Here is a 4,941-nt window from a genome sequence, read left to right on the forward strand (position 1 = left end):
GGGTACTCGAGTAACGTCGGGATGCTTTATTGCTTCCCAGGTTTAACTCGTGCCCTACTAAACTATGGAGGTATCCATCAAAATAGTTTCCATAGCGAAACTTATGATGGCAAAAAAAAGAAATAACTTCTCTTTACCACATGGAACGGATATGGCAAGCACATTCTCTGTGTATTATCTGGATTGTACTACACATACGACACAACCCGTAGCACATGTTGCATACGAGGTAGTTTTCAAAAGTGTCTTGTACATGACAAACTTGGCATACTCGCCTTGGTCGTCGAGACATTGGGTTGAAACTGAAACTATCAGCAATTCCAATAGTTTATGATTATTATGGTGCTAAATTCTAACAACATGTGGATGTTATGTGCACTACAAGTGACACAGGGAAGCTAATTTTAAGGCTTGCACACCTTAAAGTCTACACTAAACTACTCAGGCTCCTTGAATGCATCAAGTTGAGGTAAGTGGCTCTTCCCATCCATTGACTAGACTATTCAGGTATTCCATGGTTCTAAAAGACATATCTACATGATGGTTTTAAGTGTGTGCTTTATTCACACGAAACAATTGGCTCATTATCTTGACATCAATTTCAAGCAAATTGAATGGATAACATTGCAGAATTCTCCTTGAGTGCCTTTCTGTATGGCCCTTGGATTGAAGTTTAGCAATTTGTCCTAATGTCTAGACTACAAGGATTCGGGTCTATTGCAACAAAATTGTTCGTTGCAATACATACTGATTTGTGGCGATAAGTACTTATTGCCACGAAACAGCATTCGTTGGCAGCCGTTGCGATTGGACGCATGGTAATAGGTTATTGCCACAAAAAAGCAATTGTGGCAATAAAGTATGCTATTGCAACAGCCATGTGGGAAGTCGCCACACGTTTTCCCGTGGCAACACTCATCTGATGCCACAATTTATTTTGTGGAGATAGCTTTAATGCAACATGTAATGAATCATGGCGACTAATAGCTCATGGCGATAGACATTTGTGGCAACAACCTATGCCAATGACCCTCGTTTCGTGGTGCATACTGTTCCGTGGCAATAGTCAATTGTGGCAATAAACTATGGCAACAATCCTTGTTTTCATGACATTAGGCATTTTGCCACGAACCGCTACACTTGTTGCATTAAATTATGGCAACAAATATTCCAGTCGTCGTAACAGGAAATTGCAACAAACTAGTTTTGGCGGTGATAAATAGGTATCACAACAGGTGAAATGTTTGTAGCGAGAAACTATTGCGACAATTTAAATTTTCGTGGAGCTAACAAGTGGCAACCAAAAGTGGGTTGTGGCAACAGCCTATTGCAACCTAAAAAAATACAAGCATTCAATTACAATATTCAAAATCATACATATAATATGTAGATTCATAAAATTCATAATTCTGATAGCAAATATCCATCAAATGAAACTCAAATGTAATTTAGCCATCCTAATCAATTGCCAAGACTAAATTGTTCGTGCTCTAGAGTCCACTCGAGCTAGTTCTTTGGATCCTGCAATCAAGAAATTAAAAAATAGTTCTAGTTAATGAGTCCAACATAACATACGCCATACAATTATTCCAGCCCCATTGTTAAAAGGAATTGTCGCCAGACTAACTGGAGTAATACTGTGTAAGCAAGCAAGCATGTAACTAGGGGATCAGAACAGTTTTACAAGTGTAAATGTCTAAAGCATAAGCACAAGTACATGTACTAAAATCTTTCACTATTGATTTAAGTTGTGGCTCAATCTATAGTTTCAGTTAAGTTCATGTCCCCAGCTAGCACACTCATTTTTTTAAGTTGTGACTCGATGCAGCAACAATGCATGGTGAAAGAGAAGACGCAGCTAGCTAATTATGAAGGCCAATCACATGCTCACTTGAAAGTGGGCCATGAGTTTCAGGTTCTTTGTTTTCAACATCTTAAACGTGCTTTGTCCTAAAAACGAAAAGAACAATTATAGGTGCGGTAACCACTGTCAATTGCTTTGGATTCATGCAAAAAAAAGTCTGGGCAAACATAGAACCACGCTTCATGGTGAAAAGTAAACATATTGCATGTCAAAAGACAAAGTTGTACTAGAGGAGCGTCAATTAATTTGGATTGGAGGAGCAGATATAATGTTACCTTGAACTTATCCGCAGAACCAGCTTCTGCATAAGCCTCAGCAGCTTTGGAGGCAGGTTCTTGTAGACCAAGGACTGGGCAACGAGGGTCGTCAGCACCTGCATCGTAATCGATAAATGAAGCTCCAGCTGCAAGAAAAATGCTGAATTAACATTAATTTTTAAACGAAGGGTTAACAACAGTTCTGGCTCAACCATAAAATCATAAAACAAAAATATATACTGAAGACTGGAAGCCCAGCCCTGACAAGAGCTCATTGAACTCATAAAAGAGAAGTGAGATACTTTTTAATATGTTGGGTCGTGCAATAACTACTGGACGAAGCAGAAGCACTCAATAAGAAATATGATTGGTTTTACCATTTAGGAGGAGTGGACATGGTGCAATCAGAGGAACTGAGTAGGGAGCATCAAACTGTTAAGCCATAGAAGGTGCTATCTTGTCCCAAACCTGGTAAAAATATGTCAATACACGATCGTCAAACATTTACAATGGAACAATCAGAAATAAATGTCAAATAAATCAGATAGTCACCTTTTTCACAACCTCTGCATCTATTTCACTCTTCCCTGAATCAATTCTTGCTTCTACAGGAAAGACAAAACAACATAGATACTTATATGTAAATGTTCTGAACTGATACAATATATTCAGCTGTGATCTATATTTTTCAATGGTGTGTGCCCAATCTTAAAGAGGATGCATGGTATCTAACCTTCAAATAAATGCTTAATGCTATCAACTCTAGCTTGCCACATGTCATTATCTACTGCCCATTGAAATCCCTGTAGCCACCACAAAGAGCAGTTCTTTACTTACATGGGACAAATCACAAAACTATGTGCACCCATAAATTACTGCTGTGTGTACCTGAACACCAATTATTGGAAGAACAACATTGTACCGTGTATCCACAAAAGCAGCAAAGCATGCATGCATTCCTGTATTCAGCTCCAAATAAAAAAGATAAATTTTCTAAAAGTGAAGTCTATGTATTAATTCAGTATCATGATGCAATCATGATCTATAATACCTCCGAGTGATTAACCAGCAATCCCTATCCTAGAGGGATCGACATCGTCCCTTGCACTAACATAATCTCCAAGCTTTATCAAGTCCCACACCTGCACATGTTCCTCACTCAGTATCGCAAAAAAAAAACAGGCACAACATGTTTTGAAGATGATATACCAGGTCATACCATAGAAGACAATCATAAGGAGAGAACCAGACCAAAAGAATAAATCCAGAATTCAACTGAAGTGCCAACCCAGATAGTGTAGTTATGGCACCAGTACAGCTGGACTAACACCAAAAACAGTGGTAATCCAGACTATTACTTAATCAGAAATAATTCCAATGCAATCCCTTGTTAACCTTCCCAAGCTGCCTCCGCAAGGCCGCTCTGTAACTCATCAAGATATCACCACCACTATGTGCTAGCTTTGCTTCCTTTCGTAGGATTCAAGAACAGATTCACACACATCTCTCATCATTTTAAGTGCAGCTGGCTTATCAGTCACATTATTAAAGCCTAACTTCTCAATGAGCTGCTACAAAGACAACACGCCGGCAATAGCAGATATTCTTCATACCATTATTGCTTCACAAATAAAATAAATATTGGTACTTTTTGGTTTGATTAGTACTCATACGCATACAGTTGCAGAATTATGTAGAGCAGACGTGAATACTAACATCTCATATTGAACTCCTCGTGGCCTTCTAGCTCTGGGTGTCACCATCACGATCACCCATCGTCTTCATCATCCGACATCTTCACAATAAAATCAGAGTAAGAAACATTGTAGTCATGAACTACATTATGCGAAATTATCAAAAACAAGAGATACTACATTAGCAGTGCATGGCTCCTCCATGGCCGCCCGGAGGAGGGGAGCCAGACGACGCCCGCTGGCTCGACTTCGCCCAAACGTAGACGCCGCCAAGGGAGGGCGCACTGGCCGGGGTTCGCGGTGGGCAGCACGGGGAGCGGGGCGCTGCCGAGGGATGTCGCCCTGTGACGCAGTGGACGAGGCGAGCGGGCGGCGCGCTCGCGAGTATCCCGCAACGGACGAGGGGCGGCGGCCGTGGGCCGGGGTCTCCGGCAGCGGGCGAGGGCGACGGCCTCTGACAGCGGGCGGGGTCGCGCGGGTGTCGGGCAGCCGACGGGGCGTGCGGCGGCGAGCGGGCATGGCCGAGGACACGGAGACGCGGCCCGCATCGGAGGGTCCGGAGGAGAGGGAGGAGGGCGAGATCAAGGACGATGACTCCTCGTCGGCGGCACCGCGCGGCTCGCTGGGCAAACGCCGCATCCGCTGGACGACGCTAGGATTTCTGGACGTTCTAGGATGGGAGGAGATCGGGAGAAAGAACAACCTGAACCAGGGACGAGAGCTCCAGATCTAATCGCCGGTGAAGACGCGTGTGATTTGGTTTAGAATAGTAATCGTGGGTCGTTAGGAAGGGTCTTTAGCGGCAAGATAAATACTCTAATTTTTGGTGGGAACACAAAATATTGGCGCAAACTACAGTAAACCAAAATTATGTGGTGGGAAAGTAATTTTTTTTGGAGGGAATGTTTAGAATAATGAAATAAGTTGGAAAAAATAATATTTCAAAGCAATATGAGATATATATGTTGCTAAATCGTCTCACGATCGTCATCTTCCCTCCGAACTAGATCGCGAGATTCCTGATGAAATCGTCCCACATCCATCATCTTCCCTAAGTTCGGCGGTAGGCGGCATGCGGGAAGCCCGCATCCATGGCCGGTGGAGAGGCTCGAGCTCGCGGGCGAAG

The 4,941-nt window shown here is 42.7% G+C and overlaps 1 long non-coding RNA gene across 4 annotated transcripts; it reads right to left on the bottom strand.

Annotated features, from left to right (window-relative positions):
* Nucleotides 1–1,311: 1,311 nt before the first annotated feature.
* On the bottom strand, nucleotides 1,312–4,571 carry LOC119360906. 4 transcript variants are annotated; one of them, XR_005172820.1, is made up of 9 exons: nucleotides 4,519–4,571; nucleotides 3,838–3,916; nucleotides 3,173–3,263; nucleotides 3,010–3,080; nucleotides 2,855–2,924; nucleotides 2,674–2,726; nucleotides 2,499–2,589; nucleotides 2,140–2,267; nucleotides 1,312–1,521 (listed from the first exon to the last, which is right to left on the bottom strand). It is a non-coding gene; the product is annotated as an uncharacterized LOC119360906 (long non-coding RNA). The 4 variants fall into 4 exon arrangements; XR_005172830.1 differs by having other exon boundaries at nucleotides 2,140–2,237; nucleotides 3,996–4,571; XR_005172808.1 differs by having other exon boundaries at nucleotides 3,996–4,571.
* Between the last annotated feature and the right edge of the window lie 370 nt (nucleotides 4,572–4,941).

This window comes from Triticum dicoccoides, chromosome 1A, assembly GCF_002162155.2.
Source record: "Triticum dicoccoides isolate Atlit2015 ecotype Zavitan chromosome 1A, WEW_v2.0, whole genome shotgun sequence".
Classification (NCBI taxonomy): Eukaryota; Viridiplantae; Streptophyta; class Magnoliopsida; order Poales; family Poaceae; genus Triticum; species Triticum dicoccoides.